Source organism: Thalassophryne amazonica, chromosome 21 (assembly GCF_902500255.1).
Source record: "Thalassophryne amazonica chromosome 21, fThaAma1.1, whole genome shotgun sequence".
Classification (NCBI taxonomy): Eukaryota; Metazoa; Chordata; class Actinopteri; order Batrachoidiformes; family Batrachoididae; genus Thalassophryne; species Thalassophryne amazonica.
Window position 1 is genome coordinate 517,698 of NC_047123.1, and position 19,590 is coordinate 537,287.

Genomic DNA, 19,590 nt, shown 5'->3' on the forward strand with positions numbered 1-19,590 from the left:
CTCTTGTCAAACAGAACAGCCATTTATAGCTACACCGTTGTGCCAAATTTAAGGAGAAAAAAAAAAACTGGTGTCTGGAGGAACCAGTAGGGGGCCTCAGCACCTCTAAAAGGCTGGATCGGGGGGCGCTGGCGAGCATCCAATGGAGTAGGTCGCGTTTTGGGGAGCTCCACTGAATTTTCTTATTAAATTCCTTTTTGGTGCTGACTTAACTTCAAACAGGTGCAAGTTCGATGTTTTAAGCACTTGTGCATGTTTTTTTGAGACTGATGGCGACCGACCTGCGAAACTTTGCTTACAAACCTAAAGGAAAGTCAACCCGAGCAGCGGCTAAAGCTAATTCCGAGGCAGCGCAGACTAACAAACCAGACAAAACAGAAACCATGGCTGACGTTAAGGCAGAAATTCTCGCAGCAATAAGAGGAGATATTTCGGAGCTACTCAGTTCAGAGTTGAAAGATATGCTGACTACCCAATTTGAGGAAATGAAAAGTGAGATAAAAGCTGTGAAAACTGAAGTCGTTGGTAACATCGCACTGCTGTGCTCAGACCTGGACTCTGTGAGAGGAAAAGTTAGACATGGAGCAAAGCCTGACAATGTGCTCCGACGACTTGGCAAACCTGCCATCCACGGTCAGCACTCTCAAGATCGAGGTGAAACATTTACAAGAGAAGTGCATTGACATGGAAGGAAGGATGAGACGCTCAAATATCCGTATACTGAACGTCCCGGAGGAGAACAACTTGACCTTGTCCTCTGTCACGCGGCTCCTGAAAGAAGCTTTCAACATGGACCGGGAGGTTGTGATTGACCGATCACACCGTACCCCGCAGTTTCAACGAGCGATGGGGAAGCCGCGTCCGATTATTGCTACCAGGACTGCGTCGATATACTCCGCCGCGCTCGTCAGACAGGCGGTGCTCTCAAGTATCACCAGGCATCCATCTCCATCTTCCCGGATTACCCTCCCAGCGTGGCTCGGGCAAGATGCGCTTTCAACGACGTGAGGCAGCTGCTGAAGAGACGAACTGGAGTCCGTTATGGAGTTCTCCATCCTGCGAAGTTTCGCATCTCATATAACGGGACTGAAAAAGTCTTTTTAGATCCGAAGACTGCGATGGCCTTTGTTCAGAAGAACATTATGCCGCAGATGCTGCGATTCATTATTTACGGTCGGTGGTGAGTAAGAGGACATTTCTTTTCCAAGAAACATTGGCTACCAACTATAATAATAAGGTAAAAGCTGATGTATATTACTAAACACCTATTTTTGAATATGTTTACACCTGTTGGGCTATTAGTTATTCATATACATTAGACACATTGAGCACCTTTTAAAGATGATGTCTTGGTGGAGTACCGTGCTTGGAGTCCCCAGGAATAAGCACATACATATGAGTGGATTTAAACATGTAGGGTTTGAGTTTCACCACGTTCTTATAATTGGTGATGTAATTGATTGTAACTGCACCAGTACCAAAATATGTAAATTTATTTTCTGAAATCTGTCTTCTTGCCAAAGCATGACTTTATTTATACTATTTCACTAAAGATTAAACATGGTTAATAAAGGTCAGATGAAGAAAAGAGCTTTGGGTTGTCAAGTTAACCTTATAAGTTGTAATGTTAAATCCTTAAATCATCCTGTGAAGCGTAAGAAGGTACTCACTCATCTTAACAAGCTTAATGTAAATATTGCTTTCCTCCAAGAAACACACTTGATCACAGCAGATCATTCCAGACTACAGGGAGGGTGGATAGGACAATCATTCCACTCCAGTTTTAATAGCAAATCCAGAGGCACAGCCATTCTAATTCATAAAACTGTTCCATTGACCCTGTCTAGAACTATAACAGATCCCCACGGTAGATTTGTTATAGTTACAGGAAAGTTATATGAAACACCTGTCATTCTAGCAAACCTCTATGCGCCTAACTGGGACGATCATTCATTTTTTTTACCAATTTTTTCTTGCAGCTGCCTGTTATGGACTCCCATCATCTTATATTAGCAGGAGATTTCAATTGTTTTTCTACTTTGGACCGTAGTTCAACCAACACTTTACACTTAACTAAAGCTGCTCAGGTAGTTCAACTCTTTCTTTGTACATTTGGTATCTGTGACACCTGGCGTTTTCTAAACCCTACATCTAGGTCATATTCCTTTTTCTCTGCTGTTCATAAAACATATTAACGAATAGACTATTTTTTTTTATAGATAAAAATCTTATACCCTTTATTACCCAATGTGATTATAATGCCATTGTTATCTCAGATCATGCCCCATTGTCTCTCACACTAGAAATACCTGTTTCACAAGCCTCCTACCATCCCTGGGGCCTGAATAATCAATGGCTTGCAGATAATGATTTCGTAGAATTTATCTCATCTGAAATAACATTATTTTTGGAATATAACAGAACACCAGGTATGTCAACCTCGACAGTATGAGAAACATTGAAAGCTTACATTCTGGGACAAATTATATCATATTGTGCCCAAAAAAAATAAAGAGCATCATAAAAACCTAAAGAGACTAACAGAAGACATTCTAAATTTAGACATACAGATAGCTAACGCCCCTTCGCAGAACTTATTAAAGCAACGAATAATGCTGCAAACTGAATTTGGGTGATTCTTAACTACGGGCACTATTGGCCTTGTAAATGTAATTTCCACCACACCATTGCCTTACAATATAAAGCACCTTGGGGCAACTGTTTGTTGTGATTTGGCGCTATATACATGTGCTCTGATGTCACTGTTTATCTCCATAAAAACTACCCAAACAATCTTTCATACTAACTGTTTAAAGGGACATTACAGTGTTGTGGTGGAAATTATGGCAATAGTGTGGGACAACTACATATTGTTTAAAAAAAAATCACAACAGTTGTATGACATTGAATACCCCAATCATGTTTGATTATTTTACTGATATTTATTCAGAGATATTTTAAAACATTAGAAAAAACATTTCTTTACCATTCATTTTTATCATTGAAGATCAAAAGTCTGGGTGTGGGACAAGCACAAAACGGCAATATTTGCGTATAATGATGCTGAAAAAAGGTGAAAAAGTCATCATAGACTACTAGAACAAATTTCTTAACACACTTTCATTGTAAAGATAACTATAAAAGTGTGAAATTTCCCCTTTTTTCTGTTTTTCATACAATATGATCAAAGGACATAAGTGCCCGTAGTCTAAGAATCACCCATTTAACCTTTTGTCAACCAAACATACCATTCATTTAATAAACAGATCACGACATAAAAGTTATGAGCATGGTGAAAAGATTGGTCGCATTCTCGCACAGCAGCTACGTCAAAAAAACTGCATCTCAGTGTATTCCTGAAATAAAAGACGAACTTAATATAAAACATACAAATCATTCTCAAATTAACCAGACCTTCTACAACCCCTGGCAAATGATGGAATCACCGGCCTCGGAGGATGTTCATTTAGTAGTTTAATTTTGTAGAAAAAAAGCAGATGACAGACATGACACAAAACTAAAGTCATTTCAAATGGCAACTTTCTGGCTTTAAGAAACACTATAAGAAATCAGGAAAAATAATTGTGGCAGTCAGTAACGGTTACTTTTTTAGACCAAGCAGAGGGAAAAAAAATATGGAATCACTCAATTCTGAGGAAAAAATGATGGAATCATGAAAAACAAAAGAACGCTCCAACACATCACTAGTATTTTGTTGCACCACCTCTGGCTTTTCTAACAGCTTGCAGTCTCTGAGGCATGGACTTAATGAGTGACAAACAGTACTCTTCATCAATCTGGCTCCAACTTTCTCTGATTGCTGTTGCCAGATCAGCTTTGCAGGTTGGAGCCTTGTCATGGACCATTTTCTTCAACTTCCACCAAAGATTTTCAATTGGATTAAGATCCGGACTATTTGCAGGCCATGACATTGACCCTATGTGTCTTTTTGCAAGGAATGTTTTCACAGTTTTTGCTCTATGCAAGATGCATTATCATCTTGAAAAATGATTTCATCATCCCCAAACATCCTTTCAATTGATGGGATAAGAAAAGTGTCCAAATATCAATGTAAACTTGTGCATTTATTGATGATGTAATGACAGCCATCTCCCCAGTGCCTTTACCTGACATGCAGCCCCATATCATCAATGACTGTGGAAATTTACATGTCTCTTCAGGCAGTCATCTTTATAAATCTCATTGGAACGGCACCAAACAAAAGTTCCAGCATCATCACCTTGCCCAATGCAGATTCAAGATTCATCACTGAATATGACTTTCATCCAGTCATCCACAGTCCACGATTGCTTTTCCTTAGCCCATTGTAACCTTGTTTTTTCTGTTTAGGTGTTAATGATGGCTTTCGTTTAGCTTTTCTGTATGTAAATCCCATTTCCTTTAGGCGGTTTCTTCCAGTTCGGTCACAGACGTTGACTCCAGTTTCCTCCCATTCGTTCCTCATTTGTTTTGTTGTGCATTTTCGATTTTTGCTTTAAGTTTTCTGTCTTGACGCTTTGATGTCTTCCTTGGTCTACCAGTATGTTTGCCTTTAACAACCTTCCCATGTTGTTTGTATTTGGTCCAGAGTTTAGACACAGCTGACTGTGAACAACCAACATCTTTTGCAACATTGCGTGATGATTTACCCTCTTTTAAGAGTTTGATAATCCTCTCCTTTATTTCAGTTGACATCTGTCGTGTTGGAGCCATGATTCATGTCAGTCCACTTGGTGCAACAGCTCTCCAAGGTGTGATCACTCCTTTTTAGATGCAGACTAACGAGCAGATCTGATTTGATGCAGGTGTTAGTTTTGGGGATGAAAATGTACAGGGTGATTCCATAATTTATTCCTCAGAATTGAGTGAGTCCATATTTTTTTCACTCTGCTTGGTCTAAAAAAGTAACTGTTACTGACTGTCACAATCTTTTTTTTTCCTGATTTCTTATAGTGTTTCTTAAAGCCAGAAAGTTGTCATTTGAAATGACTTTAGTTTTGTGTCATGTCTGTGATCTTCTTTTATTCTACAAAATTAAACAACTGAATGAACATCCTCCGAGGCCGGTGATTCCATAATTTTTGCCAGGGGTTGTACAAGTTTTACTCTAAATTATATACATCTGAATCCTTAAAAGACTCAAATTTATTCAAGTCTTTCTTTGATAAATTAAATGTACCAATTATTGATGAGCAGGGAGCAGCCACTTTAGACAAGCCATTTACAGAGTCAGAACTCATTTCAGCTGTGAATTCTATGCAAAATGGTAAAAGTCCAGGCCCCGATGGATTCTCCACTGATTTTTTTAAAACCTTCAGTAAGCAGCTAGCTCCAATTTTGCTGTCTGTGTACCAGGAAGCATTTATATCTGGCATGCTTCCTCAGACTATGCGTCAAGCAACAATTGCTCTTATTCTAAAAAAGGACAAAAACTCATTAGAGTGTAGCTCTTATCGACCCATCTCTTTATTAAATGTAGACAGTAAACTTCTTGTAAAAATGCTTGCCCAACACCTGGAAAATGTCATACCGATGTTAATCTCAGACGACCAGACAGGATTTATTAAAAATCGTCAGTTATCTTCCAACATATGTAGGCTTTTAAATGTTCTTTATGATCCCACTCCATCTAAGTCAACAGAGGTGATAATTGCATTCAACGCCGAAAAGGCATTTGACCAGTTGGAATGGGATTACCTTTTCTAAACTTTGGGTCGTTTTGGCTTTGGACAGAAGTTTATCCACTGGATCGAAATTCTCTATTCACTCCCTATGGCAGCAGTTCGCACCAATAATAATGTTTCCAAATTTTTTTCAGCTCCAACGCGGCACTAGACAGGGTTGCCCTCTGTCCCCCCTTCTTTTCGCTTTAACAATAGAACCTCTGGCCATAGCCCTTCGTTGTAGTAGTGGTATAAAGGGAGTGGTAAGAGGTGGCATTGAAAACAGAGTGTCACTATATGCTGATGATATGCTTTTGTATCTAAACAACCCAGTTGTAACGTTACCAAAAGCACTGGATCTGCTTAAATTGTATGGAAAATTATCAGTTTATAAAATGAGTTATTTTCATTAGTTACTTCATCCAAACCATCAACATGTTTATTAGACCCCATTCCTACCAGGCTGCTCAAAGAAGCCCTACCATTATTTAATGCTTTGATCTTAATATGATCAATCTATCTTTGTTAGTTGGCTATGTACCACAGGCTTTAAGGTGGCAGTAATTAAACCATTACTTAAAAAGCCATCACTTGACCCAGCTATCTTAGCTAATTATAGGCCAATCTCCAACCTTCCTTTTCTCTCAAAAATTCTTGAAAGGGTAGTTGTAAAACAGCTAACTGATCATCTGCAGAGGAATGGTCTATTTGAAGAGTTTGTCAGGTTTTAGAATTCATCATAGTACAGAAACAGCATTAGTGAAGGTTACAAATGATCTTCTTATGGCCTCGGACAGTGGACTCGTCTCTGTGCTTGTTCTGTTGGACCTCAGTGCTGCTTTTGATACTGTTGACCATAAAATTTTATTACAGAGATTAGAGCATGCCATAGGTATTAAAGGCACTGCGCTGCGGTGGTTTGAATCATATTTGTCTAATAGATTACAATTTGTTCATGTAAATGGGGAATCTTCTTCACAGACTAAAGTTAATTATGGAGTTCCACAAGGTTCTGTGCTAGGACCAATTTTATTCACTTTATACATGCTTCCCTTAGGCAGTATTATTAGACGGTATTGCTTAAATTTTCATTGTTATGCAGATGATACCCAGCTTTATCTATCCATGAAGCCAGAGGACACACACCAATTAGCTAAACTGCAGGATTGTCTTACAGACATAAAGACATGGATGACCTCTAATTTCCTGCTTTTAAACTCAGATAAAACTGAAGTTATTGTACTTGGCCCCACAAATCTTAGAAACATGGTGTCTAACCAGATCCTTACTCTGGATGGCATTACCCTGACCTCTAGTTATACTGTGAGAAATCTTGGAGTCATTTTTGATCAGGATATGTCATTCAAAGCGCATATTAAACAAATATGTAGGACTGCTTTTTTGCATTTACGCAATATCTCTAAAATCAGAAAGGTCTTGTCTCAGAGTGATGCTGAAAAACTAATTCATGCATTTATTTCCTCTAGGCTGGACTATTGTAATTCATTATTATCAGGTTGTCCTAAAAGTTCCCTAAAAAGCCTTCAGTTAATTCAAAATGCTGCAGCTAGAGTACTGACGGGGACTAGAAGGAGAGAGCATATCTCACCCATATTGGCCTCTCTTCATTGGCTTCCTGTTAATTCTAGAATAGAATTTAAAATTCTTCTTCTTACTTATAAGGTTTTGAATAATCAGGTCCCATCTTATCTTAGGGACCTCGTAGTACCATATCACCCCAATAGAGCGCTTCGCTCTCAGACTGCAGGCTTACTTGTAGTTCCTAGGGTTTGTAAGAGTAGAATGGGAGGCAGAGCCTTCAGCTTTCAGGCTCCTCTCCTGTGGAACCAGCTCCCAATTCAGATCAGGGAGACAGACACCCTCTCTACTTTTAAGATTAGGCTTAAAACTTTCCTTTTTGCTAAAGCTTATAGTTAGGGCTGGATCAGGTGACCCTGAACCATCCCTTAGTTATGCTGCTATAGACGTAAACTGCTGGGGGGTTCCCATGATGCACTGTTTCTTTCTCTTTTTGCTCTGTATGCACCACTCTGCATTTAATCATTAGTGATCGATCTCTGCTCCCCTCCACAGCATGTCTTTTTCCTGGTTCTCTCCCTCAGCCCCAACCAGTCCCAGCAGAAGACTGCCCCTCCCTGAGCCTGGTTCTGCTGGAGGTTTCTTCCTGTTAAAAGGGAGTTTTTCCTTCCCACTGTAGCCAAGTGCTTGCTCACAGGGGGTCGTTTTGACCGTTGGGGTTTTACATAATTATTGTATGGCCTTGCCTTACAATATAAAGCGCCTTGGGGCAACTGTTTGTTGTGATTTGGCGCTATATAAAAAAAATTGATTGATTGATTGATTGAAAATAAACTTGCAGAAAAGTGAACTCATGCCAGTTGGTTCTACTTGTCAGCTGGCTTCGCTCCACTCACTATCTCTCCCAATTAGAATAAATCAGTATAGAATTAAATATTTAGGTTTATGGGTGACTCAGAGGTTTAACCCCTTAACGCCCATCGTCGCATATATGCTACAATCTCTGACTCAAATATGCAACTTACCAAATTGACCTGTATGCCCATTGTCGCAAATTTGCAACATACCATCATTATTATTAGAACATTATAACATAAAGTCATAACCAGAATACCCAATATTACTATCTAGTTTTTGTGCAAAAGTGAAATTAATAATCTCAACATTATTTACCATGTACTTAAAGGCAAAAACACACACAAAACATTTTTTTATATACAGCTATATAAATTTGGGCGTTAAGGGGTTAAAGACCTGTATCAAGCTAACTTTCTAACGCTTTTTTTATAGCCTAAAAAAAGACCTGGATTGTTGGAATCTGATACCACTTTCTTTAGGAGGTAGAATAAATGTTGTGAAAATGAATGTTATGCCACGTTTTGTTTTCTTTTTCAATGTATTCCATTTTTTCTAACAAAATCTTTTTTTTACTCAATTAACAAGCTCATATCTACTTTTATTTGGAACAAAAAGACCCCCAGAATAAAAAAAGAAACATTACGTCTGTCCTACGTCTGTACTGTCCTTACCCAATTTTCAGTATTACTACTGGGCTGCTAATATAAAAAATGTATTGCACTGGATTCATTTACCCTCAGGGTGACTGCGGTCCAAAGTGGTTACAACTCGAACATGCTTCATGTTCACTTGTCTCTCTAAATGCATTAGCATGTTCAAAGTTACCTCCTCCAGAACCTTTGTCCTTATATAGTAATAACCCAGTGGTGAGACATACATTAAAAATATGGAACCAGTTTCGTTGTGCATTTTCCGTGACAGATATGTTAAAAGACACCCCATTAGTAAGGAATAATATGTTCAAACCCTTGCTAACAGATAAAGCTTTTAAACTCTGGGTCGATAATGGAGTAAAGAGGGCTAAAGATTTGTATTTGAATGGTACTTTTGTGACTTTTGAATACTTAGTAACACAGTACAGTATTCCTCGCTCACATTTTTTAGATATCTCCAGCTCCGTAGTTTTATTTCAACTAATTTCAAATGTTCCCATCACTTCCAGTAGAATCTCTATCAGATAAAATCTTCAGGATGCCCCCCCGGCTCAAAGAAACTATTGGCAAAGTGTACTCATTAATTAGCTCAGATAATTTAAAACCCTTAGACATATTGAAATCTAAGTGGGAAGAGGAACTAAATATAGTAATGTCCGATGACGAGTGGCAAGATGCGCTTCATGCTATACACCAATCCTCAATTTGTCAAAGACACAGGGTTATTCAGTTTAAAGTAGTCCATCGCCTACATTGGTCTAAGGTCAAACTTGCTTAAATACAACATAATTTGGATGATACATGCGACCGTTGCCGTTCAGAGTCTGGCACTCTAACTCACATGTTCTGGAGTTGCTCAAAGCTGGCCGAATTTTGGAAGTCAATCTTTAAGTTCTTCTCACTTGTGTTAAAAACTCACATTGAACCATCCGCTGTCACAATAATCTTTGGGGTGACATCACCCAAACTGAGACTAAATGCTGGGAGTAAAGCAGTGACTGTGTTTGCAACTCTGTTGGCAAGACGATTAATTCTTACAAAATGGAAGGATAAATCTCCGCCCACATTTAAACATTGGGTTGCTGATCTCATGTATCATCTGACCTTGGAGCACATCCGTTACTCTTTACAGGGCAACTCAAAAAAATTTAGGACTATGTGGCAACCAGTTCTGAGGACAGTTGGAGAAATGGACTCTGTTTTGATTGTCTGATAGTTGGGATGTGTCAGTTGTTGTAATCGGAGTCTTTTCTGTGTTGTTGTCAAGAAGAAGGATGTCTCATTGAATCTTTGAAACAACCAGGACTGTAATGTCGATGATTTTTATTTATTTATTTTAATTTTTCACCCTATGTTTCTTTTTGTCTGTTTGCTTATCTGTTTTCAAAATTATTTAGTTTATTTAATTTATTTATTTTTTTTTGCTTTGGTTTGTTTGTTGTCTTATTGCAGATCAATATATATATATTTTTTGTTTGTAAGTCACTGGTGCAGGGGGGAGGGGGGTTGTTCTTTTGTTCTTCTGTTTTTGTTCATTATAAGAAAACACAAAGAATTTTCTAAAAGGCTGGATCCGCCTCTGGTGTAGCAGACGCTGTTGGTGAGCAGGGATGAGCAGCAGGTGTTGTATATGCAGAACTGTAATAAAGTTGTCATTCTTTTACAAGAATATACTGGCTTTTTCCCGGAAGCCCCGCACATCTCTCTTAAATACAACAAAAACAATTTTGCAAGCATCACCACCACCAACCACTGCAAAGCAACCAAACATGCTCTTTGCGCTCTCGAATCCATACACTGAATCCAATACTGAAGTTTTCCCCTTCAGTGTATGTTAACTCCGATCGTATGCTCCACTCCAGTGGGAGCGTCCAAAACCCTTTTCCCCCCCAAAATTGAGACCTCTGTTCTTTATGAATTACATTGATGTTGAGGTGCAGCACAGCCATTTGTGAGACCGCAGCTCAGGGGCTCCAGAGTTACATTTGTCATTAATATCTGAAAGGAAATGCTTTTGACAAAACTACAGTATTTTGTTTATTTTGATTTATGTCCAGAGATCAAAGATCCAGTGACCAATTTCATATTTATTTACTTTAAGATTCAGTAAAATGTTGTTGACATACAAAACCTGTAAAGCCTACTTTTAGTACACAGAAAACTCATTGGAGGTATCGATAAGGGGAATTGATAATGGCATCGATATCAGTACTCATCGCTAGTCATCAGCAATTGAGTTGGCAGGCTGCATGGTCCACTGCCACGACAGGAACGGCAACTCCAGTAAGAGCAGGGGAGGGGAGATCTATACCAAGGACAGCTGGTGCAAACCTGTAGATGAACATTGTGCCCCAGATTTAGAATATTTGACTGTAAGATGCAGACCCTTCTATCTACCCCGCAAGTTCAGCATTGTCATGGTGACGTCCATATTCATACCTAATGGTAACATCGCTCTGAGTGAGCTGCATAGAGCAGTTTGATGCAGTAAACACGGTAGTGGGGAACTTTAGCCATGCTGAACTGAGGTCAGTACTCCCCAGTTTTAGCCAGCATGTTAGATGTTAGGTGATCACTTCAATACGAGAATATTCCCAGAATCACATTCCCATTCCAGTTGTTTCAGTCCATTGAAAATAACACTGGTTGTACATTAAAGTACAAATATGTCAAATTTGAAAAGTTGAACACATTTTAGCTGCAGAAATCTGGAGTGGAACTTGGAAAATTTCTGATGAGAAATCAGTGAAAATGTTGTGCATGCACAGTGTCAGCATTATATTATAAATTACATTAGATGTGCCAATTTATGCAGATTGATGTGTATTATCGACCTGCCTTTCAGTTGCCTCCGACTTGGGTTGAGAGAATCAGGAGAGACAGACTTACTGTGTCGTCATTGGGATTCGACACAGCCTCACGTGACCATAATATAATACTTCATTATTTAATTAACTATAACAATTATATGTTTGACTCAAACAAGCACGGGAATTGTGTTGATCTATTTACATATTGTAAATTATTCTTGGTAATCTGGATCTCGTCCAGTATGTTTTTTATTTCATGCACGTTACTTGGGTAGACTGTATAATACTTATAACTTCATTTTTTAAAAACATCAACTTGTAACATGTTGATAGAAGAATGTATTCTTCCTTGTGTGATGTGATGCTACCTTAGACTATAATCCTCTTCAACCTATATTCAATTGAATACATCACAAAGACAAGATATTTAATGATCAAACTGATAAACTTTATTGTTTTTGTGCAAATATTTGCTCATTTTGAAATGGATGCCTGCAACATGTTTCTAAAAAGCTGGGACAGTGGTATGTTTACCACTGTGTTACATCACCTTTCCTTCTAACAAAACTCAATAAGCGTTTGGGAACTGAGGACACTAATTGTTTTAATTTAATTTAATTTATTAATTTATATAGCGCCAAATCACGACAAAGTCGCACCAAGGCGCTTCACATAATTCACAACAACACAAATTAATCTAAATTCAAAATTAAAAGCAAGAAAAGCACAGTTAAAAGATAAAACACAGTAGAATAAAAAGAAATTACAAAGCAAGTTGAAGCTTTGTAGGTGGAATTCTTTCCCATTCTTGCTTGATGTACGACTTCAGTTGTTCAATAGTCCGGGGTCTCCGTTGTCGTATTTTGCACTTCATAATGCGCCACACATTTTCAATGGGTGACAGGTCTGGACTGCAGGCAGGCCAGTCTAGTACCCGCACTCTTTTACTATGAAGCCACACTGTTGTAACACGTGCAGAATGTGGCTTGGCATTGTCTTGCTGAAATAAGCAGGGACGTCCCTGAAAAAGACGTTGCTTGGATGGCAGCATGTGTTGCTCCAAAACCTGGATGGACCTTTCAGCACTGATGGGGTCATCACAGATGTGTAAATTGTTCATGTCATGGGCACTAACACACCCCCATACCATCACAGATGTGTAAGTTGTCCATCCCATGGGCGCTAACACACTCCCATACCATCACAGATGTGTAAGTTGTCCATGCCATGGGCACTAACACACCCCCATACCATCACAGATGTGTAAGTTGTCCATCCCATGGGCACTAACACACTCCCATACCATCACAGATGTGTAAGTTGTCCATCCCATGGGCACTAACACACTCCCATACCATCACAGATGTGTAAGTTGTCCATCCCATGGGCACTAACACACCCCCATACCATCACAGATGTGTAAGTTGTCCATCCCATGGGCACTAACACACTCCCATACCATCACAGATGTGTAAGTTGTCCATGCCATGGGCACTAACACACCCCCATACCATCACAGATGTGTAAGTTGTCCATCCCATGGGCACTAACACACCCCCATACCATCACAGATGTGTAAGTTGTCCATCCCATGGGCACTAACACACCCCCATACCATCACAGATGTGTAAGTTGTCCATGCCATGGGCACTAACACACCCCCATACCATCACAGATGTGTAAGTTGTCCATGCCATGGGCACTAACACACTCCCATACCATCACAGATGTGTAAGTTGTCCATGCCATGGGCACTAACACACCCCCATACCATCACAGATGTGTAAGTTGTCCATGCCATGGGCACTAACACACTCCCATACCATCACAGATGTGTAAGTTGTCCATGCCATGGGCACTAACACACCCCCATACCATCACAGATGTGTAAGTTGTCCATGCCATGGGCACTAACACACCCCCATACCATCACAGATGTGTTGTGTGGGCCGCCAGAAGAGGAGGTACTGCTGGCCCACCACCAGAGGGCGCCCTGCCTGAAGTGCGGGCTTCAGGCATGAGAGGGCGCTGCCGCCACGGACACAGCCGGGAGTGACAGCTGTTACTCATTATTTCCTGACAGCTGTCACTCATTCTTCATCATCTCACTCCATAAAACCCAGACGTCATCTCCACCTCATCGCCGAGATATCGTACTTCTTTGGAGGTAATATCCTCAGCCATTTGTTTTAGGTGGTATTCCCACCGCTGTTGTTACTGGGTGTGCACACACCTACACTTGACTGTCTTTGTTCTCGCCAGCAGTACCAGATCCGACAGTCGGGGACGGTGATCACCTGTAAGTTGTCCATCCCATGGGCACTAACACACCCCCATAGCATCACAGATGCTGGCTTTTGAACTTTGTGCTGTAACAATATGGATGGTCTTTTTGCTCTTTTGTCCAGAGGACACGACATCCATGATTTCCAAAAACAATTTGAAATGTGGACTCATCAGACCACAGCACACTTTTCCACTTTGTGTCTGTCCATTTCAAATGAGCTCGGGCCCAGAGAAGGCGGCAGCGTTTCTGGATGTTGTTGATGTTTGGCTTTCACTTTGCATGGTAGAGTTTTAACTTGCACTTGTAGACGTAGCGATGAACTGTGTTAACTGACAATGGTTTTCTGAAGTGTTCCTGAGCCCACGCGGTAAGATCCTTTACACAATGATGTCGGTTTTTAATGCAGTGCCACCTGAGGGATCAAAGGTCACGGGCATTCAATGTTGGTTTTCGGCCTTGCCACTTCTGAGTCTTTCTTTCTTTCTTTCTTTCTCTGAGTCTTCTGATTATATTATGGACTGTAGATGATGGAATCCCTAAATTCCTTGCAATTGAACATTGAGAAACATTTTTTTAAACTGTTTAAACTGTGACTATTTTTTTCACGCAGTTGTTCACAAAGTGGTGATCCTCACCCTATCTTTGCTTGTGAATGGCTGAGCCTTTTGGGGATGCTACTATTTATACCCAATCATGACACTCACCTGTTTCCAGTCTTTTGTTGCCCCCGTCCCAACTTTTCTGAAATGTATTGCAGGCATCCATTTCAAAATGAGATGAGTTCAAAAAGAGGATTTTCAAATCCATCCATCCATCCATTTTCTTCCGCTTTATCCAGAGTCAGGTCGCGGGGGCAGCAGCTCAAGCAAAGCCGCCCAGACCTCCTGATCCACACACACCTCCCCCAGCTCCTCCGGAGGAACCCCAAGGTGTTCCCAAGCCAGCCGAGAGATGTAGTCCGTCCTGCGTGTCCTGGGTCTTCCCCAGGGCCTCCTCCCAATGGGACGTGCCCGGAACACCTCTCCAGCGAGGCGTCCAGGGGGCATCCGGAAAAGATGCCCGAGCCACCTCAACTGACTCCTTTCGACGTGGAGGAGCAGTGGCTCGACTCTGAGCTCCTCCCGAGTGAGGATTTTCAAATCATTGTATTCTTTTTATTTACATTTTATACAACATCCCAACTTCATTGGAATTGAGGTTGTAAGATGGAGCTCAGCAACACAACTGAATCACCTAAAAAATAAAAAAATAAAAAAAATAACCACGGCCCCTTATGCTGTGAAAGAACAATAATTTGCTTTTGATTTAGGACAACTTACAAACTGAAAAAGGATTCCAATGTCAGGAATCCTTGGAAAAAAAAATACAAAGTTGTCATCATGTTGAGAAATTGGCAAAATGCAAAATAATTGTGCCTTTTATGTTCATTCATGTACCAGCATGCAAACATTAACAACATATCAGGACAATTTAGTTGCAGTTGAAAAGTTTTCTTGGGCCGACTTGCAGAAGTTAGAAATAAAAGCTTGCAGAGTGTTTTGATTTGATACATTTGATGTTAATAAGGTAACAGTCTCAGTGTGGCACTGGGTCCAACTCTAGTCAAGACAAACCTAGGGAGCACATGGAATTCATGAACTGGAACAAATACGCCGGTGGTTAGCCACGTGTCCATTTTACTGCATACAGGTTGCTGATAAAATACAGTGGCTTGTAAAAGTATTCAGCCCCTTGGTATTTCACACATTTTAATTTGTTTATGGCATTGCAAATACAAAAAGTAAACCAGACTTCTCGATATAAAAATTTCTAAAATGATCTTTCTTAAACTCAAACTCAAAGTAAATCTCTACAACCTGATATAAATTAATTAAAAATATAAAAGCCAAGATGATGGGTTGCATAAGTAATCAGCCCCTTTGGTATAATACCTGTAAATAATCAGTTTTATTGCCAGTTTTCTTCAGAGAAGTCAGGGGATGGATACATGAACATTTCCAAGTCACTGAATATGTCTTGGACTTTATTTACATCAATTATGAAGAAATACAAACAGTATGACACTCTGTGGAAAATCTGTGTGGAGTAGACAGTTCTGAAAAACTGAGTGATTGTGCAAGAAGGAGAAGAGTGAGGAAAGCCACCAAGACACCCAGACAACCCAGAAGAAGTTACAAGCTTCTGTGGCTGTGATTTGAGAAATTGTGCATAGTGGAAGTTTTGTATCTCCAGTTATCCAGCTTCATGATGAAGTGGTACAGAGGAGGATTTTCTTTCACCAAAACATTCAATCTAGGTTTGGATCTCAGATGTACCTTCTAGCAAATTGTAGCTGAACGTTCAGGTCTTCTTACTACACAAAATCTCCTCTGTGCCACTTCATCATGAAGCTGGATAACTGGAGATACAAAATGCAAAACGTGAAGCAGCACTGGACCAAAGTGTCATTCATAGTCTGACACCTTTCTAAAGAACTTGGACTTTTGGTGGTGGCTGCTTCAATGGTGCAGGTTTTGTTTTTCTTTTGGTCTTTTATTTTCACGACAGAAACACACAGCACTGGGGCCACGTCCCCTCACCCAGAGGCCACGCCCCCTCACCCTGGTTGAGTGGTGCACGGTGATCTCAGCGTGCACGGTGATCTCAGAGCACTTGGGCATGTGATGGATTGCGGTTTGTTTGCTGTTTTGATATTTTAGATTTTAATATTAGGATGTGACAACCGGAATGACGGACTCAGTCTGGATCAACACAACGAAAGGTACCGTTTGGATCCATGTTCTCACTTTATGTGGTATCAGTGATTAACAGTTTATTCATATCTTTATTGATCAATCATCATTTTGTGGAAATGTTTTGAATCATTTTGTAGCTTTTCGATATTTGTTTTTTTCAGTTTAAAAATATTTAAACTGATGTCACATTAATTATCCTCTTAAGCTCACAGACAAAAAAAAAAATTCCAAAACACAGTTCAGATTTGAAATGACTGAATCAGTTTTGTCATTTTTATGCTCTATGTAGATTTTATGTTCAAGTCATGAAGGGTTTTTTTTTTTTTGGTCTAATATTTTACAGTCATCTTCATTTATATATCTGAATCATTTGTTGTCAAAATCTAAAAATATATTATTTGATAATATCCCTCACTTTTTCCACAGCTGAAACATTTTTTTTTCTGTTAAACTAAATAGAATCAGTTTAGAGACAAAAAAAGACAAATCACTAAGGCAAAGACTAGTTGTCTGCTTGGGTGGTTGCCATCCAGGACCCAAAGCGGTTCTGTGGTGTTGTGGATTCTGTGACATGTGACACCAGTGCACATTGGCAGACTTGACGGGGCAACCAATCAGTGCGAGGTGTGATCAAGGCCAAAGAAACAACTAAAATCTCCAGCCACTCGTTACAGAGGAGCGTTCAGAACAGTTACTGTCCACTTCCACTCAACAACCGACACTTTTAGCACACAGTGCCCGTGTGCCAATAGAAAGATCATCCTCATTGTTTGTACCCATGTGCGTGTTTGTCTAAACGTGATGTCAGCTGCACTGACATAAGGTCAGCGCTGTGAACTCGTCACCACATCCCCACTTCATTTCTCTGACAGACCAACAACAAACAAACAGCATCTTTAATTCTCCACTTTCTCTCTGTGTGTGTGTGTGTGTGTGTGTGTGTGTGTATAAAAGATGAATGTGATGCATCATTGTAAAGAGCTTTGAGCATCTGGAGGAAAAGCGCTGTAGAAATGCAGCTTATTTATCATTTTGTAAGAAAAGGGCCGGCACAACGTAAAATATTTAGGACGCCTCACATGGTGCACGTACACAGACTTTCACAAGACCATGAAACTGAACCAAACACAAAAAAAGAAAACTATAAGTCATAAATAATGGAGAAACCAGAACTTGAATAACTGGTTTACTCATTTCCTGCTGCAGCAGGTGGACAAACTGTTTTTATAGTTTTAGGGATTCAGTTCTTAAAGGTCCTGACAAATGAAGATGGCTGATTACACTATGTAACACAATTTTTGTTCCTGGCTTCTAAGTGTTATATTTCAACTGCTTATGTCTATGGAAAAATGACTACATTCATCCTGAAATTTCTAGATAATTCTGGACAGTTCTAGCAGTTAAAGGCATAACAGGTTAAGAAAACACACTGTGTACCCAGGAACAAAACTAAAATAACAATTTGTTACATAGTGTAATTCATCTTGATATTTGTAACATGTACTTTGATACATTAAAGCAGCAGGGGTGGTGGCCAAGTGGTTAATGCGCTTGGTTTCAGTTGAGAAGGTTCCGGGTTCAAATCCCACTCCTGCCCCATTTCTCCATGTAATGTGGAGTTGCGTCAGGAAGGGCATCTGGCGTAAAACTTGTGCCAATTCAACATGCAGATCCACCTTGGATTTGCTGTGGCGACCCCGAGTGCAAACAAGGGAGCAGCCGAAGGGACTTAATTTTTTTACTTTGATACATTAAATCACAAAAAACTGGGACTGTGTAAAATGCAAAAATAAATAAACCCAAACAAGCATCAACAACAAAACAGTGATTCTTACATTTACTTAAAGTTTTATTTCATTGCAGACAGCATGAACCCAAGATATTCCATGTTTTTTTTTTCCCCATGTCAACTTTATTTTATTTATTAATATTCATCTATTCCTGCATTGAAGGCACTCTTTCCACTAAAGCATCTACCACATTATGTTGCTGTTCCTTCTCACAATACTTAAAAGACATTTTGGTGTTGAGCACACCAAGTGATGAAGTGTTTTGGGTTTTATTTTGTCGTATTCTTCCTGCAAACACATTTTAAGGGGTCCATCAGTACAGGGGCGACATTGTTGCATTTTTTGTTTCAAAATTCTCCATGCATTCCCTATTGGGGACAGGTCAGGACTGCAGGCAGGCCAGCATCTGTACCCCTCACCTTCTGCAGCCATGCCATTGTAATGTGTGCAGAATGTGGTTTTGTATCATGTTCGCCCTGGAACAACAAACATTGTCTCGAAGGCATCATATGAAGAAAAAAAGGGGGGGGGGGTGTTGTTGTTGGCAGCTGCTGAAAGTAACTGATCTCAGCCTGTGCTAACCCTAATCTATCTTAGTTATTTTTTTAAATTGAGTAATCAGCAAACTAACTAAGTTACTTTTTCAAGGAGCAATCAGTAATTGGATTACTTTTTCAAAGTAACTGTGGCAACATTGTTGAATTCATGCTGCATTGCCATCTGCGGCATCACAGGCGTTACGGTTAGGCTTGGCCTTTGACCTTTACACATTGAAATTCCTCCATATTCCTTGAAATGTTTAATGATATTCTGCATTGTAAATGGAGAAATGCATAACATTGTTTTCAAAGAGTTCAATAATTTTCTCACATATTTATTGACTGGAGATCCTCTGCCCATCTTTGCTTTCATGGATCCTTCCTTTGTGCCAAATCATTAATACAGTCACCTGTTTGAAAGAACATCATTATGTATTTATTTATTTTCACCTCATTACGAGTCCTAATTTTCCCCCTTCCCAACATTCTGTGGAATATGTAGCAAGAATGGAAGTATATTAACAAACAAAATGAAGTTGGCAAAAAAGAAAAAGAAAAAACATGAAATATCAGCTTCATACTGTCTGAAGTGAAACAGAAGTGAATGAATTGTAAAAATCCATATAGGGTTTTTTAAATACACATTTTGCATATCATCCAAACTTTTTCTGAAACACTAATCACAGACTTAACAGAAAAACAAAGCTCACATCTAC

General features: G+C 39.6%; 1 protein-coding gene across 1 annotated transcript in view; it reads left to right on the forward strand.

Moving 5' to 3' along the window:
• The first annotated feature begins 16,439 nt into the window (after positions 1–16,439).
• stxbp6l (syntaxin binding protein 6 (amisyn), like) overlaps positions 16,440–19,590 on the forward strand; it is a 63,380-nt gene continuing 60,229 nt past the window's right edge. Inside the window, exon 1 of the mRNA XM_034162354.1 lies at positions 16,440–16,570. The gene's annotated coding sequence lies outside the window, so the exon portion shown is untranslated. The remainder of the gene's footprint in view (positions 16,571–19,590) is intronic.